Raw genomic sequence first — 19,101 nt, 5'->3', positions numbered from 1 at the left:
CTAGGGCATATGTAATTGCAAACCCGTTTTAATTTCACTCTCATGGAAGTTCTTCATTAGAGTAAGGAGAAAAGAACATCTTTTCAACAGAAGGCTGAAACTAACAAGGGCAATATATCAGCAATGCCCAACTTTTTTGGCATCAGGGACTATTTATGTGGAAGTCCATTTTTCCTTGGACCGGAGCAGTGGTGGGATTCAAATTTTTACTACTGGTTCTGTGGGCATGGCTTGGTGGGCGTGCATTACTTGATGGGCATGGTTTGGTGGGCGTGGCAGGGGAAGGATACTGTAAAGTCGCCATTCCCACCCCACTCCAGGGGAAGGATACTGTAGAATCTCCATTCTCTCCCCACTCAAGGGGAAGGTTACTGCAAAATCCCCCTTCCCTCCCAATCAGCTAGGACTCAGGAGGCAAAGAATAGATGGGGGCAGGGCCAGTCAGAGGTGGTATTACCGATTCTACAAACTACTCAAAATTTCTGCTGCTGGTTCTCCAGAATTGGTCAGAACCTGCTGAATACCACCTCTGGACCAGGGTAGTGGTTGTTTCAGTTTTACCTGCTCATCTGCCGCTCACCTTCAGCTGTGCAGCTCTGTTGCTAACAGGCCTTGGACTGGTACCAGTTTGTGATCCAGAGGTCGGGGACCCCTGCTCTATACATTCAGAGTCAACCTAAACATTACTCCCTCATCCATCCGTCCCCCATGTTGAATAGGTCTGCATGCTTGCTGTGGTCAGCTTCTTGGAATTATCTCAGATATATCTTTATGAATGATTGACTCTGTTGGATATTTTAATCTATCCACCTAATTAAAACTGGGTGAGGAGGATAAGTCAGAATTTCCTTGTAATTAAGCTCTTGGACATTGCACTCTCATCTTTGCTTGGAAACATTTTTTAAAAATCCAGAGAAACTCAACCAATGATTGACTGCTCATGAGTTATTGTCCTAGGGCCATGATGGCGAACCTATCGCATGCATGCATGCCTCTATAAAAAAAGCAGGATATTCGGAAGAGTTTTGACATTTTGAACTTTGTGTTGAGCAAAACTGTTGGGAATACTGTGGACAACCAACCCACCCACCCCAAACAATTGGGACCTTGAACAAACCAACTTACAGTTCCCACTCAAAGTACAAATAACTAGCCTCAAATTATTCTACTTTAAACACATTAACCAAAGACCTAGCTCCTTGGAGTTAGGTAAGCTCCAATGCTTGGTACGAAAGGAAAGAAAGAGAAATAAGAAAAGAAAGAAAGAGAAAACGATGGCTGCAACAATGATATATTTAGTTAAAGTGGTAATAAGTGTGCCATTGGAAAACCTGAAAATCTGAAAGATTAGGTTAGGGACTGATTGTCATCAAGAAAATCTATATGTTTGCTTAGAATTGACAGAGACATGGTGGCACATAATCAATAAAATCATTTACAAGGAAAATAAAGTTTTTGCTCATATTATTGCATTCTAATCTAGCTAGCTTGTGTTATACACTTTTAATAATTTAGTACTCCTAAGTGTTGGGAAGCGAACGTGAATATGCCCTTCCATGTAGAATATGGTAAGCTAGATCTCAAGATTCTTCATTTACTATTTAATGCATATGTTTACTCAGAAGCAAATTAACTGTGGCTTTTTTTTTTTTGAGGCAAATGATCTACAAATCTATATTGCCTTAATTGAAAAAAGCCCATCAAACTCTGACTTGATCTTGATTATGGTGTTATTGATATGCAATAAACAGAGACAGAAAGAAATACAGGTGAAGGGATTTTGTAATATTATATCCCAATTTTCAGTTTGAGCGTCTTTTCAGGACAAACGCTCAGCATCAGCATTTAAACCAATCGTCACTTGGGACAATGAATTGCTTTTTTGCTAGATGTAAAAATAACAAAATAAACATTTAGTGAGTCTTCCTAGTAAAATATGTTATAAATGGCCATTTTCAATCAGAAGGGTCTTTCTCCAGCTACAAATGCCTTATTTAAACTTTTTTTAAAAAACTGAAACTTGTAATTTAAGCTGATGGCTGCCTGGAGTAGTCCCTGAAGAACTGGTAGAAGTAAAAATATTAGCCTCTTAAGATCAACTGCATGGTTTCTTCACTGCTTCTGTGTACTGTGGGGTTTCTGTTATTGCCATATTCACCTCAAATTCTTTAGTTCTCACTGGACTGAGGCTACTGAATTCCTCCAATTTTTTACAAGGGAAAGTTTATGGTTTTGTTTTATTTATAGACCCATAAAACCCGCCATCCTGGGCCCAACTTTTGGGAAGCCAGGCTCTGCCTGTCACAAGCCAGGACAAAGGGTATGTGATGGAGGAGTAACATCTCCTTAAAAAACCTTGGTCCAGCTGGCCTGGCTGGTAGCTCCTGGTAAAGGCCCTTTCTAGGGTTACAGGAGAAGATGGTCAATGGTTTTGAAGGTGGAAGAGGGCTTTATGCCCCAATGGCAGATAAAACAGCAGAACCATCTTCTAGGAGAAGGGAAACTCTGATTACAAACCTCCACTGCCTTGTAGCTATATCCACTACTGGAAAAGGCTTCAGGAATCAACCTCGAGGCAAAATCCAGAGCCGGAATCCCGGAAGCAGTTTGTGACTGTGTACAATCATGTTCTGGTAACTCCTGCGATGCAGCTGGAACCAATTGTATTGGCTCTGCTGGTCCATTGGACTATTTCAGCAATGTGGAGAGGGGAGATCTGCTGCTTGGGTAACAGTCTATCCTCCATATTAATCTACCCAGGCCTCGTACTCTGGAGAGGACACTCCAGTTTTGCATACAGTCAGAGCACAATACCATAGTCTTTTGAGACTGAAGGATGCCAATGCAGACCCCATAATATTGGCAATGCCAGTATTAAATGAAATTATCCTAACTGGCTTTTCCCCCCCAATTATTACATTTCAGTAACATTTAACTATACTTTTTAAAGCTTTAGGCTTTATTGCCTATCCTTTTTAGCCAGAATATACATTACAGTATATGTTTAAAGATACTTTACAACCACAATAGTTCAGCAAAGAGAAAGTAGAACTGTATTTGGATTTCAGGTGATATTCATAAGTGTTCCACCAATTTATTCTAGGCTTAGTCAAGATTTGTACATCTTTGTCTGGATGTTTGCTTCTGAGTCTGTTATTGGCTTGTTTTATTCAAGTTTTTGACTCAAGATCTTAACTTTGGGAATCCCCACACAGGAAAATCCTTGAGGGTGGGACCACAGACTTGATTTCCAGATATTGCATCTCATCCTACAATATGTGTAACTTTTGAATGCACTGTTTACAGTCAGCAGCTACACAAGTGATGGACATTCCATTCAAGACTTTAGCGCAGTGTTTCTTAACCTTGGCAACTTGAAGACGTCCGGACTTCAACTCCCAGAATTCCCCAGCCAGCATTCGCTGACTGGGGAATTCTGGGAATTGAAGTCCAGACATCTACAAGTTGCCAAGGTTGAGAAACACTGCTTTAGCGGCACTAAAAAAAAGTGCTTCAGAGTTTCCAAGTAATTTAACCTGAAGAAATGAAATGTACCAGAAATCTAAAAATGCTTTTTCTATTCAGCGTTTTGGACTTTTTCATCATCATTTTGTTCTGTCCTGTTTCTGATTGCTGACATAGAAATGTCCCAGTTTGCCAATCTATTTCAGTAATAAAGCTTTTCTTCTAAAGAAGCCCAGGTTTCATTTGCTCGTTATTTATTTGAAGATTTTTGTCCTGCTTTTAACTAAAACGGTTTTGCAATATGACCTAGATGTGTGAATAAGACAACCATTCCTTAGAATCTTGCGGTTACAAAACAAACGGAAAAAGGATTGGAAAGGAGAAAAAAAAAACCCACCAAAGCTTTATCTCTTGGTTATGAAGTTCCTCCATAAATCAGTTTTCCTGATACAATGTATAGCTGTGCAAGTTGGACCATAAGAAAGGCTGAGCACCAAAGAATTGAGGCCTTTGAACTATGGTGCTGGAGAAGACTCCTGAGAGTCCCTTGGACTGCAAGGCAATCAAACCGGTTAGTCCTAGAAAAGATCAACCCTGACTGCTCTTTAAAAGGCCAGATTCTGAAGATGAAACTCAAATACTCATTAGGCCACCTAATGAGAAGGAAGGACTCACTGGAGAAGAGCTTAATGCTGGGAAAGATTGAGGGCAAAAGAAGAACAGGACGACGGAGAAGGAGGTGGCTGGCTGGAGTCACCAAAACAGTAGGCATGAGCTTAAATGGACTCTAGAGGATGGTAGAGGACAGGAAGGCCTGGAGGAACATTGTCCATGGAATCACGATGGGTTGGACACAACTTTGCAACTAACAACAAAGGAATCAGGTAAAATGAAAAGTACTTCAAGAAGAGAAGGATCCAAAGACTGCAGTTCCTTTAGCACAGCCATCAGTAAGTTTTCCTCTCTTTTTCTTTATAACCGAAATGGTAAGGGTATTTCAAACTACAAGTATTTAATTTTGACAAAGAAATAATTAAACAGTAGCAAGAAGGCTTCCTAGCCTCCAATTTTCAGTCATGAATTGGGTGTAATTTAATGGTGCCACACTTGCTTTTCATGCAGAAAGCCCCAGGGTGAGTTTTTAAGATCTCTTACGTACCATCAAGATGGGAATACAGAGAACTCAGTGTGGACAAAACTAGCAAGGACAGTCCAAGACTTTTTACTGCCTGATGCTACAGCAAATAGCTCTCCCTCTTTCTCCAGACAAATCATTTGAAGATACGAAAGCAATTTCCACACACATTTTCCCCAGTTTTGAGTAAAGATGTAATAACATAAAAAAGAGTGCCAATTTGCTTGCTTTATTATTACTAAACTTTGCTCCTTACGGCCCTAGATGAGTGTTTTTCAACCTTGACAACTTGAAAATATTTAGACTTCAATTTCCACAATTCTGTTTGAGGAGCATGCTGACAAGGGGATTCTGAGTGTTGAAGTCCACTCAAATCTTCAAGTTGCCAAGGTTGCAAAATACTGTTTTTTAGCCAGATGAACAGATAGAACATGGTGGAGGAATTGGCCCCTCTGTTTATTCCAATAAACTGAACTTAATGCATCTCATCTTAACAAAGCCACTGGCACCAGTGGTGGGATGCAAATAATTTAACAACCGGTTCTCTGCCCTAATGACCAGCTGGGTAGGTGTGGCTTGATGATCATGTGACTGTATGGGCGTGACCAATTCAATGTCTCTTAGGTCGATGGGCACTTCACCTTAGCTGTTATAATGTAATAACCAGGGAGGCAGTTTCCGTAAGCAGGGCAATAAAGATTACACTAGAAACACCACCAGAATGTTTCCTTCCTGCCTTCCTTACAGGATTAGCCTTGTAAAGTGGGGAAAAAACAAAAGGAGATTTCTTCCAACAACTGGTTCTCCGAACTGCTTGGAAAGTTAATAAGCAGTTCCCAAGATAGGTGAAAACTGGCTGAATCCCACCACTGACTGGCACCAACTGCCTTGTCAAGTAGCTGGCTTCTTTCTCTGGGTATCATCTGGTTTCCTACCAATGGTTAGAGAAGGAAACAAACAGATCCAATGAGGACCTAGAAGACCAAGGCTCCATTCGGTTTTTCCTGTGTCAAGGTGACATTTCTTGCTGCAAGAAGTTAAATCCTTAGTGAAATCTAGTCTGCTTTGATTAAAAATTGATCACCTTTTTTCCTGGGAGAGTGTTAGAGGGACAATGTGTTTCTTATTGATCTGCAAGCCTCAAGTAAATGATACTTATGGCTCTCCCTCTCTCTTAAACACACAGAGATTAATTTTCAACTGCCATTATTTTTCAATCCATATTCTAATTTCACTGCTCAGTTATATTTCTATATTTTCAAGAGAATTACTAGAGCTTCCTCACCTTCTTGGAAGTCCTCTAATTAGCAAAATGAAAGTAATACTTTGCTGTGGAGAAACTGATAAGCAATAAGATCAGAAACTCTAGAGTCACAATTGTTTTTACGTATTTGGAGATGAGTTTTTTGGCATTAAAACTTTTGAGGATTCTGTAATTAACGACATCTGCATTGCTTTTAAGTATGCTCTTAAAGATTTTGTTTTGGCCAGAGGGGCCCATAAGGATTATTCAGTCTCCTTCATCTAAATTAAAGAGTAATTTAGCACTTGCTACAGATAATGATGGAAGAAAGATGGCCAGAGACTTCTCTATATAAGTGCTTATTCACTGGTTCTTTTCTATGAGTATTAGCCAATAACTATATTCCCAAGGTGCTGACACATGTAGGGAGATATCTGTGGTTGGGGGTTTTATTTTAGGAGCTGCTACCAATAAATATACATGTACATAAATACATGAAAGAGGCCAATATAGATTTCTATGCATCTGTGCATCTACACACACACACACACACACGTGTGTGTGTGTGTGTGTTTATGTATGTATGTATGTATGTGTGTGTGTGTGTATGTATATATATACACACACACACACACACACACACACACATACATAAAGACTGAACATTAAACTATTATACTAGTACATTTTAATGAGATAGCTAAACTCTGATTCCAAGTCTGCTTTGAAAGCTTAACTTGCCTATAGCTTTGTTTGCTTCAAGAACTAGTGTTTTTTTTTCTTTGCCAAAGATGCACATTGTATCCTGGGAAGCAGGTGAAAAGCCACAGCTTTAATAGAACCCTTCAATATAAGGGAAGATTAAAACAAAATATCCATTATTCCAAACTTGACATATGTTGATTTCATGGGACAGTTCTGCAACAATATTGAACAGGCTTCCCATTATCTTCTGCCAGGAAGCCCCTACTCCCCATCCCACCTTCCAGTCTAGCATACAGCTCTGGGATTTCCCATCCAAGTACTAACCAAATCCAGATTGTTTAGCAGTTTGAACAGAACTTTTTTATTTTTCTTTAAAAAAAACACAAATATGTCATCATTTGTCAATCATTAAGACATTGAAGTACAATTTTTTTTTTGTTGTGTGTACCCCTCCCTCCCTACACCCCCCCACCCCCCCGACTACTGCCCCCCCCCCCCCCGACTTCCCAGAACCCGTACACGGTATGGATTTTTAACTAACACAGTCTAAAATCTATTGAGAAAAAAAGAAATAAAGAAATTAACATTCTAGATTGACCTTAGCTTCTTCTTACTGAACTGACTTTTAACAGTTTAAATCATTTCTGATCTTAAGCATAGGCTAACTGGAATTTCTTAGTCCCGTATTTATTTTGTATATAGTCAATCCATTTTTTCCAGTCTCGTTTATATCTCTCATTTGAATGATCTTTGAGATATGCCGATATTTTAGCCATTTCAGCTAAGTTTGTTACTTTCAATGTCCATTCTTGGATTGTAGGCAAGTCTTCCTTCTTCCAATATTGCGCCACCAACAGTCTTGCTGCAGTTATCAGGTGCAGAGTCAAATTGGTCTCTACCACTGTAAAGTCAGTACATATACCTAGTAAAAATAACTGAGGACTAAACTTTATCCTTCTTTTAAAAACATTTTGCATGACCCACCATATTTTTATCCAAAATGCCTTAACCTTTTGGCAGGTCCACCATATATGATAATATGTAGCATCGAGAGAACCACACCTCCAACATTTAGGCTGTACATTCGGATACATAGAAGCCAACTTTTTAGGATCTAAATGCCATCTATAGAACATCTTGTAAAAATTTTCTCTCAGATTTTGAGCTTGTGTAAATTTCACATTTCTTACCCAGATTCTTTCCCATGTATCCAACATTATTGGTTCCTCAATATTTTGAGCCCATTTTATCATACAATCTTTAACTAATTCTGTTTCCGAATCCATCTGTATTAATACATTATATATCCTCTTTATATGCATTAAGCTTTGATCTCTTATTTGTTTAAACAGATTATCCTCAACTTGAATAAAACCAATTTTTTGATCTATTTTCCACCTAGCCTGTAATTGCCCATACTGGAACCATGTTTGAACTACCTTCTCCTCTTTTAATACCTCTAAAGATTTTAATTGTAATACCCCCCTTTCCGAGGTAAGAAGCTGTCTGTAGGTAATTCTGTCCTGTTTTTGTGCTGTATTCATATTTTCAATTGCGTGTCTAGGAATTGCCCACATGGGTAACTTGTCATTTAATTTATATTGGTATTTCTTCCAGACCCGCAATAAAGCATTTCTTAAAATATGACTTTTAAAGTTCTTATCCAATTTTTTGTTGAATAACAGGTAAGCATGCCAACCAAATACCAGATCGTGTCCCTCAATGTTCAATATTCTATCATTGGTTAAGTGAATCCAATCACTAATTACAGATAATGCCACTGCATCATAATATAGTTTTAAATTAGGTAGCTTCAATCCTCCTCTCTCACGTACATCTTGCATTATTTTCATCTTTACCCTCGGCTTCTTTCCTGCCCACACAAATTTATTGATACCCTTCTGCCATTCTAAAAGGTTCGCATCTTTTTTAAGTATAGGTAACATTTGGAAGAGAAATAAAAATTTTGGTAAAATGTTCATTTTCACTGCCGCTATCCTACCCAGCAAAGATAAGTGCAATTTCTCCCATTTTTTCATCTCTGTCTGTATGCTATGCCAAAGTGGTTCATAATTATGCTTATATAATTTCCCATTTGAAGTTAAAATGTTAACTCCAAGATATTTGACTTTTTTAACTACCTCACATCCTAGCATCAATCCTAATTCTTCCTTTTGTTTAATATTCATATTTATAGCTAATATTTTGGTTTTTCCTAAGTTTATTTTAAAGCCCGACACTTGACCATATTGATTAATCATATTCATTAAAACCATACTGGATTCCTGCGGTTGTTCCAATATTATGACCAAATCATCCGCAAAAGCGCGGACTCTATATTCTTGCTGCCTAATCTTGATCCCTTTTAAACCATCCAAGCCCCGTATTTTATTCAACAATACTTCCAAAGTTATAATAAACAATAATGGGGACAAAGGACAGCCCTGTCTTGTACCTTTTCCAATTTGAAAAGAGTCTGTTAAACTTCCATTGACTATGATTTGTGCTGTTTGCTGTTGGTATATTGCTTTAATTGACTGTAAAAAATTATCTCCTATCTGCATTTTTTGCAATATCTTCAACAGAAATTGCCAGTTAACTCGATCAAAGGCCTTCTCAGCATCCAAAAATATAAACGCAGCAGGGATCTGGTTGTTCTTTCCCAAATATTCTAATGCATTAATAATTAATCTAACATTACTTTTCATCTGTCTCCCTTGTATAAAACCTGTTTGGTCCGTATGTATCAATTGTTGAGTGACCAACATTAACCTATTTGCTAATATTTTAGTAAAAATTTTATAATCTACATTCAGTAATGAAATAGGTCTATAATTTTTGGGTTGAGTAGTATCTTGATCTTCTTTGGGTATCAAAGATATAAACGCTGTCTTCCAAGATGGAGGGACTTTACCTTCCGTTTGAATCATATTAAATAATTCTCTAAGAGGTTCTACCATTTCTAACTGTAAGTTTTTATAGTAAACCGCTGTCAAGCCATCTGTACCTGGTGCTTTCCCTGACTTTAATTGCTTAATTACCTGCAGGATTTCCCCCGAGGTTATTGGTTGATTCAGTTTTTGCCTGTGTTCTTCTCTAACTGAAGGTATTTTCTCTTTGTCTAAATATTTGTCTATGTCTAAACCATTAATTTTATCCCCTTTATACAGTTCTGTAAAAAATTCCCCGAAAGCCTTTTGAATCTCTTCCTGTTGAAACACCTCCTTCCCTCTGTAAATCAGTTTAGATATATTTCGAGTTTTCCTTTTTTTCCTAATCTGATAAGCTAACCATCTGCCAGGTTTGTTTGCATTACAAAAAGTATTGTGTTTTGCATATAATAGATTAGTAGCCACCTGGTCAGAGATCAACATGTCAAATTGAGATTTTAATATGTTAATAGCTTCCTTAACCTTTGTATCCTCTGGGTTCATTGTTAACTCGAGCTCTTTTCTCTTAATTTCCTCTTCCAGTTCTGTTCGTTTTGACCCTTGCTTATTTCTATGTGTTTTATTTATATTCATCAAAACTCCTCTCATATACGCTTTGCTTGCGTCCCATACAAATTCCATAGATGTACCCTTATTCATATTCAAAACAAAATATTCAGATAGTAATTTTTTATAATCATTAATATACTTTTCATATCTAAATAAGTTTTCATTCAATCTCCAAGACCTTCTTGCCTGCACTACCCTTCCCAACTCCATCCAAACTGGGTTATGGTCCGAAAGGATCCTAGCTGCAATCTTTGTTTTCTTGACCCTAGAAAGCAAATCATTAGTGGTTAGAATAAAATCAATCCTTGAGAGGGATTGATGCCTGTCTGAGAAGAAAGTGAAATCACATTCCTCTGCATTTCTTTCTCGCCAAATATCTCTCAATTCAAAATCATCCATAATGTCAAAGAAAGATTTGGGTAACTTTGCTCGCATCTTGGTATTTAGGCGGGAAATCTTCTTATCTCTCTTAGTGTCTATCACTCCATTCCAGTCACCCAACAGTATACAGGAACTATAGTCCCACTGTACTAATTTAGCATGAAGATTTCTATAGAATCTATCTTGCTGTTGATTGGGAGCATAAATTCCCAAAAGTAATGTCTTTTTCCCTTCTAAGATTAAGTCTAAAGCAATATATCTTCCGAAGGGATCTGCTTCTATTAATTCAGCTTTCATATCTTTTCTTAAGTATACAACTATACCATTCTTCTTTTCCATAGCAGAAGCTGCAAAATGTTGACCAAGTTTTGAGTTGATCAAATATTTTTGATCAGTTGACTTGATATGAGTTTCTTGCAAACAAATTACATCGTTCTTAAACTGTTTGAGATAATGAAATATTTTCTTCCTCTTCTGTGGAGAGTTCAGTCCGTTGACATTCCATGTTAAAATCTTAGTTGTCATCTTTGGTTGGTTGAAGCGTTTTTAGAGCTTCCTGCACGGCCTGTTTAACCTTAGGTCTAGCTCTTCCCATTGCTTCCAGATTTGTTGTTGTAGATCCTTGATCGATGGCCGATGATTGTTGATGCTGTTGCTTTTTAGCTTGTTTCTCCATACGTCTAGTAGTCATGCGGCTAGGTCTTGGTTCCATAGCACCTTGCACTTCTAGAGAAGAGAGATGCTCCATCTTATCTGGTGGTTGTGTAGTTTGCTGTCTATCCTGTCCTTCTTGTGGTCTTTCTCTAGGTCCAGATGGTGCAGGGTGTCCGGCCTTCAATATATTATAATAAAAATCTCGGGCTTTCCATACAGAGTTGAGGCGGTACCTTTGCTTATCAAATGTAAATATGATGCCAAATGGTGCATCCCATCTATACTGTATCTGACGATTTCTGAGTTCTTCGACCAAAAAAGCGTAGTCTCTCCTGGCTCTTAACATTTGAGGTGGTATCTCTTTCAAAACAACCAGGTCTTGACCGCCAATTTGAAGCTTAGTGTTATAAGATGCTTGCAGTACCATATTTCTAAACTCTCTTGTAGTAAAGTATATAACGATGTCTCGAGGAAGCTGCTTCTGCTTTGCCAGCCAGGAATTAACGCGGTAAGCTTTGTCAATTTGCCAGTCTTGATTGGTCCCTGGTCTTCCCATCAGGCGGTCAAAAGCTTCCGATAGGATCTGTTTCAGGTTCTCCTGTTTCTCCTCATGCAGCCCCCTTACTCTTAATGCGAACTCCATTTGTCGGTACTGTATCATAATAATTTCTTTTTCAGCATTTTCCACTTTTTGTTCCACCACCTCTGTTTTCACTGTCAAGTTAGCATTGGCATCATTAAGAACCTCTAGAGTATCTTCCACTCCAGAAATATGTTCTGTTAATACAGTTACAAGACTCAGCATGTCGTCTCTAATTTTATCAACCTTAGCATCAAATTTCTCATACAGCTCTGTTTAAGTCCTTTTATTTCACTTTTAATTTCTTCTTTCATTTCTTTTATTTCCTCTTTTCTCTCCTGCTTTACCACCTCTCTATTATCTCTAAACTTATCTTCCATTTTAATTGTCTGTGCATTAAGAGCCTCGCTTAGATTACTCAGGAAAAATTCTTTCGTTAACACATCCCCAGCAGGGGGTGTAGGAAGCGGAGGCTGCAGCTTTGTGCCAGGCACTGAAGATGTGCCCCTGGAAGTAGAGGGTGATGACTTCAAGTTAATATTTGGTTTTGAGGCCATTTCAAAATTTATCTGCCTGCAGTTAATGAAACTCTATTGCCTGAATATGCAGCTTTAAGTAAAGAGGCTTTTATTTTGAAGTTTAAGGCTTGGCAAAACTTTCAGTGAGTAAACATTGTAACAAGACCATTCAGCAGATTCATCACCATTTAACTTCCAAATAAGCAAGGTTAATGAAGGAGTAAAATTCTTCTATTGTGAAACCAAAACAAATGATAAGCAATCTCTTTTGTTTTGAATTCTTGTGAGGATTTAGCAAAAAGTGTTCGTTATTACCGGAGAAACCAGCCTGCTCGGCGCCATTTTAGAAGCCTCTGAGTAAATAATTTTTCGGAGGAGAAAAAGAAAAGAAGCTAAAATGTTGATAAGCAATTATTGTCCACAGTAAACGGATTCAGCTCGTGATAAGAATAAATCAAACAAAACTTTGAGCAGAGTGGGAGAGACCTACTTTGTCCTGCACAAGGCAGTTTGAAGTTCCCAGCACGGACAGCCGTTCTGCCTTGGGCTAGCCCCCCTTTCCTTGCAAGCACAAAAGCTGCAAAAATCGAAGAGCATTTGCCAGCAAAACAGTTTCTTCTTTCCTTCTTGCCTGAAGGATAAGAAAACCTGATAAGACGTCAGATGGAAGATCCTCTAAACAGGTACGTAGCCAGGAATTCGGAGGCAGCTGATTTTTTGCTGCCTCCACCAGTAGGCTCCTCCCAGGAAGTCCGATTGTTTAGCAGTTTGAAATCAAAGTTGGCTGGCTGCTGCCACCTAGCATGTTCCATGAGGAAAAACCCTGTCTGCTGAGTAATCACGGCAAAAAGGAGATCAATCTAGCAGACTTGACATTCTAAGTACCATATTTTTTGTACTATAAGATGCATTCCCTCCCATACAAAAAAGTGGGTGGAAATGTCTGTGCATCTTATGGAGTGAATATTGTCTATCGCTGTCACCGCCTATTGCTGCTTGCCGCCACCACCGCTCGCCACCACCCATTTGCCGCCCCCTATCACCTTGGATTGGCCTCCTGAAACACCGCTGATCAGCTGTTTCAGGCGGCAGGGATTTCCACCGCCTATCACCTATCTTGTTTTCCTCCCTAAAAACTAGGTGCGTCTTATGGTACAGAGTGTCTTATGGAACAAAAAATACGGTCATTTTCCCCAAGTGATTTATAATTGCCTTCTTTCTAGAGTTGAGTGCGACTGCTCAGTTAGGTTTTGTGTCCAGAACAAGACTACATCTCTGTCTCTCACATTCTAACCCAGTGCTTTAAACCACCATAACCAACTGTTACTCAGGCCTCTTTTTTATGAACATAAAATAATTGAATTGGGAATCTTTTAGATCATCCAGTCTGATCCTCAGGAAGGGAAGGAGGGAGGGAGGAAGGGAAGCAAGGAAGGACTAATCTAGTTCACAAATTTACTTACTTTGGCATTGTGTAGAAAGTCAGGGACACAGATAGGAACTTTATTACAATTACTGACCAATAAAGCACATTTAATAAAATTAACAACACAAAACCACCCTCTAAGATATCTGTTTGTCTGTCTGAGTCAGGAATATGGCCATGAAGCAAATATTCATTATTGGTTATGTGAACAAAAAAGGGGATAGTATTCCATAAATTCTGGGGAGAGAGAAACTAGGCTGACTCCTCCCTGCCAAAGAAAAAGAAATTTTCAAGATTCTGCTACTAGAGCTTATCTCAATAAAATATAGTTACAGTCTTCCGGGAGAGTTAATTTCCTGGCCCAGCCCAACACATAGGGATGACAGATTATCATTATTTGCATCATTTAGACACTACAAGCTGACCTGCTGAAGAAATGTTGGGATTCTGGTTTCCTTACTCATACTGTTATTCCAGCATATAAATCCATATAAAGAAATAAAATGTTTCACAAAACTCAACTTACAAATAAGCAATGCTTTGAACTTCAGTCTTATCTTGATGTTCTTACTAAATCTGCATAAGTTGACTTCTACAACTGATCATATTAAATGGTCATTTGCCCTCTAATAAAAGTTCAGATTTAAGAAATAGTTTTCCAAACATTGTTGACTAGAAATATAGCATACTCAGACTGAATTGAAAAAAAGAACCATAATTACCATGTTTCCCTGAAAATAAGACCTCCCTAGATAATAAGCCCAATTGGATTTTTGAGGGCATGTGCTAAAATAAACCCTCCCCGAAAATATTGCAACACAGCAGCAGCCATGAGGTGACCACGCTTGCTGCCTCCTGCACCTCAAATATAATAAGACTGCCCAAAAAATAAGGCCAGGTGCTTATTTGGGGGGGAGGGGAAAGAAAATAAGACCCTGTCTTATTTTGGGGAAACACGGTACAGAGAAAACAATAGATACAAAAGTGCTTAGAGAAAGAGGTCATTCACTAATGTTTCCTAGATGGATCAGTTTCTATTGTACGCTGGTCTCTAATGTTCAACCACAAGTATGTTCCATACTGCTTTCAATCAACTTAAGTAAAGTATCAAAATTGGTTTTTTACTTATAAAAATATTCTGTCTATAATTTGGAATACATTTCCTAAACTGAATACAGTAGCTCATTCAGAAAAGTGGATAATCAGAAATGTTAATTTTTTTAACCTTGTATTTGTTCAAGAAGCACAAATGTGAGTATGTTCATTTTCAGCATGGATTGTCCCATATCCTTTGCACTAAGCTGGTGTCCAAGCCTCATTAAATACTGTGGCAACTGGAAATTAGCATACACTAATTATATTAACTATACTAGTCTTGAAACAGTATCGTACAACAGAGACCTGTACTATGCTTCAGCTTTAGAAGTATTCCAGATTAAGGTAGTAGGATAGTACTCTAATTCCCAATTAAAACAGATTATTAAATATGAGTCCATCCTGTTGCAGTGACTGAGGTATATATACAAACTTTGGATTATATATTGAATTTATATATACTTCTATCTGCAGTGTACTAGATAAACAGAGTACAACAGCCTCTTGAAGTTTTAAAGAAGCCTCATCCTCTGGAAAGCTTGCATGTGACTTCAAAGGCAATTCAACTACTCTAATTCTTTAAAGACAGGTTCATTGTACTGTTAAACACCTCTTCAAAATACTTGTACAGTCCTAATAAAGAAGAGCAACACTGACTCTCCGAAAATTGAATTATGAATTTACACAAATGCCAGGTAACATTTGTGTGCGGCTGCTAAACTCATCATTTTTAGGATCTTAAAAGCATTTTAGTACCCCTTTTTATATATGATTGCTCACTATCACTAAATCTAAATTATTTATTTATTTATTTATTTATTTAATTAGTTTGTATGCCGCCCATTCTCAAAGAGACTCAGGGAGGCTTACAGGTAAAAAAAGGAGGGGGGATATACACAAAATAAAAAACAACATTAAAAATTCCACAACATTCATAACTTAGGATGGGGCTGGATAAATCAACAGCCCCAGGCCTGCCAGAACAGCCAGGTCTTGGTCGCTTTGCGGAAGGCCGGAAGGGTATTAAGGATCCGGATAATAATCCAGAATAATCCAGAATTACAACGATGGAAGAATAACGTTGAGATATAAGCAGGTAAAATCCGCATGATCATTTACTGTCATAACAAAAATAACTAGTTGATTACATGTCATAACTGTAGATTTGTAATTCTTCTGTCAGAAGAATGTAGAATTGCGAAAGAATAAATTAATACATTAATCAGGATTTTCTCCAGATATGCTATTTTCAAATATTTAGGCTATATTTAAGGAAAGTGTGACAGAAAAAAAAGATCACCACCTACAGGCCAAATAGTTGTCAGCAAGTTTCTTCTTTCATAATACTTGAAATAAGAAGTTGAAGCGCTTTACGTTTGAAATACTGCATGTCCTTTCCAAAATAATACATCTGCAGTAAATGGGTGGTTTTGAGCATTTTGAGCAACTTCAAGCTTGAAACAGCTCTGTTCAGAGTCCAAGACTCTTTACACTTAAAAACATTTACAAATGCTGAGAGGTTTTGCATTCCCAAAAACTGTATCATGTTCAAGAAATTTAAAGTTCAAAACCATTCATCCTTAATTGTTTGTGTATTATGTGGGTGTGTTTTTATCACTCTATTCTGTAGATTTATAGGGTTAGGAATTAATGTTAGAGTACTTTCACATAAGCATTTTTTTGTAGCCAACATTGGTGGGTTTGTGTATGTGTGTATGTTGGAAAATACAAACAAAACTGCAACACAATTCAGTCCCAGTGCTTCCTTTTCTGCCCTTAATCTTAAAAGCCTTACAGCAAGCTTTGTAGCTGTAGCTCCAGACTTCCACACATGGTGTGGTGAAGCACCACTTTCTGTAGAGCTGTCTATCCATCCCCCAAAACTGCTTGCCACACATTTCCTGGTAGCAGTATCATCTTATGCATCCCACCACATTGCAGCTGTTTAATTTCATACATCAACTATTTAAGCACAATATAGGCTCCTCCATTACATAGCATAAACCTGTCCTAGATTGATGTGTCCATAATCCTCAATAAATTCAAATTCTGACTTTTCCCCTTGAAATTCAAAGAGAATCTGTCAATTCTTATATTAAACATATATGTTACATTTTTCACATGACTGCTATATTTGGTATTTGGTATTTGTTTATTTGTATGCCGCCCTTTTCCCTGGGGGGACTCAGGGCGGCTCACAATCCAAGGGGGGGAAAGACAAACTTTTACATATAGGACAATACATGATTAAAACGCAACATTCATACCATTCGGGCGGGTTACAATCTTTAGCCCCAGGCCTGACGGGATAGCCAGATTCTAAGGGCTGTGCGGAAGGTCTGGAGGGTGGTGAGGGTACGAATCTCCACGGGGAGATCGTTCCATTGGGTCGGGGCTACCACCGAGAAGGCTCTCCTCCGTGTGGTGGCCAGTCGGCATTGGCCAGCGGATGGAACTCGGAGGAGGCCTAAACGATGAGATCTGATGGGTCGTGTGGAGGTGATCGGCAGTAGGCGGTCTCTCAAGTACCCAGACCCACTACCATGGAGGGCTTTATAGGTGGCGAGTAGCACCTTGAAGCGTATCCGGAGATCGACAGGTAGCCAGTGCAGCTCGCGGAGGATAGGTGTTACGTGGGTGAAACGAGGTGCACCCACAATCGCTCGCGCGGCTGCATTCTGGACTAGCTGAAGTCGCCGAATACTCCTCAAGGGCAGCCCCATGTAGAGCACATTGCAGTACTCCAGCCTAGAGGTCACAAGGGCACGAGTGACTGTTGTGAGAGCCTCCCAGTTCAGGTAGGGGCGCAACTGGTGCACCAGGCGAACCTGGGCAAATGCCCCCCTGGTCACAGCTGATAAATGGTGTTCGAAAGTCAGCTGTGGATCCAGGAGGACTCCCAAGTTGCAGACCCTGTCTGAGGGGTATAATATTTGACCCCCAGCCTGAGAGATGGAATATTTGCCAAATTAGTGGGAAGGAAACACAACAGCCACTCGGTCTTATCCGGGTTGAGCACGAGTTTGTTAGCCCTCATCCAGTCCCTAACGGCTTCGAGTCCCTGGTTCATCACGTCCACCGCTTCATTGAGTTGGCACGGGGCGGACAGATACAGCTGGGTATCGTCCGCATACTGATGGTATTTTATCCCGTGCCGCCGAATGATCTCGCCCAGCGGTTTCATGTAGATGTTGAAAAGTAGGGGAGACAAGACCGAACCCTGCGGCACCCCATATGTTAGGGGCCTAGGGTTCGATCTCTGCCCCCCAACTAACACCGACTGCGACCTGTCCGAGAGGTAAGAGGAGAACCACTGCAAAACAGTGCCTCCCACCCCCACCTCTCGCAGTCATCGCAGAAGGATACCATGGTCGATGGTATCGAAAGCCGCTGAGAGGTCAAGGAGAACCAGAATGGAGGCATGGCCTCGATCCCTGGCTCTCCAGAGGTCATCGGTCAATGCGACCAAAGCGGTTTCTGTGCTGTAGCCAGGTCTGAAGCCGGACTGGAATGGGTCAAGATAGCTAGCTTCCTCCAAGGCCCGCTGGAGCTGAAAGGCCACCACCTTCTCAACAACCTTCCCCACAAAGGGGAGGTTGGAGACTGGAAGGTAATTGTTAAGAACGGCTGGATCCAAAGATGGTTTCTTCAGGAGGGGTCTCACCACCGCCGCTTTAAGTGCGGGGGGAAAGACCCCCTCCCGAAGAGAGGCGGTAACAACCGCCTGGATCCAGCCCTGTGTCACCTCCCTGCTGTTGACAACCAGCCAGGAGGGGCACGGGTCCAGTACACATGTGGAGGCACTCACAGCTCTCATGGCCTTGTCCACGTCCCCAGGGGCAACATCCTGAAACTCAACCCAGCGATGGTCTGCCAGATTATCCCGATTAACCCTATAGAAGGGACACTGTCCATTTCAACTATTCCTGTGGAAATAAACATTATAGGATTGTGTTGCAACTACAGTATATAATACCATAGTATGGTTTTTTGATTAGCATAATTTTGGGGCATTATTAGGGGGCTATTATGCATGAAGATAGGAATCTAAAAGTAATGTTGTAAAAAACTTCAGCAACAGGCGGAAGAAATAAACTTCAAAGCGTTTACTGGGACTTTATCTCTAGAAGTCACATTGCGTGTGTGTAATATATAGGAATATGGCAAAAAATATGTGTGACATAAGCAGTAAAAATAATTACCATGTGAGATTTTATTTCAGAGAATAGTATGGACCTACCTAACCAACCTAATAGAAGCTGATTCTCCTTATAGCATGGTATAAGAAATAATAGTTATTCACACAAGAAAATAAGTGGTGTTAGTTCTGTTGATTAAGCCAGAACGATTCTGCTGCAAATGTCTGGAAATCTGTTTTATGCGAATGCACTCTATGCGC

This window comes from Thamnophis elegans, chromosome 7 (assembly GCF_009769535.1).
Source record: "Thamnophis elegans isolate rThaEle1 chromosome 7, rThaEle1.pri, whole genome shotgun sequence".
Taxonomy (NCBI): Eukaryota; Metazoa; Chordata; class Lepidosauria; order Squamata; family Colubridae; genus Thamnophis; species Thamnophis elegans.
The sequence above is the reverse complement of the archived record's forward strand: the minus strand, read 5'-3'. Positions refer to the sequence as shown.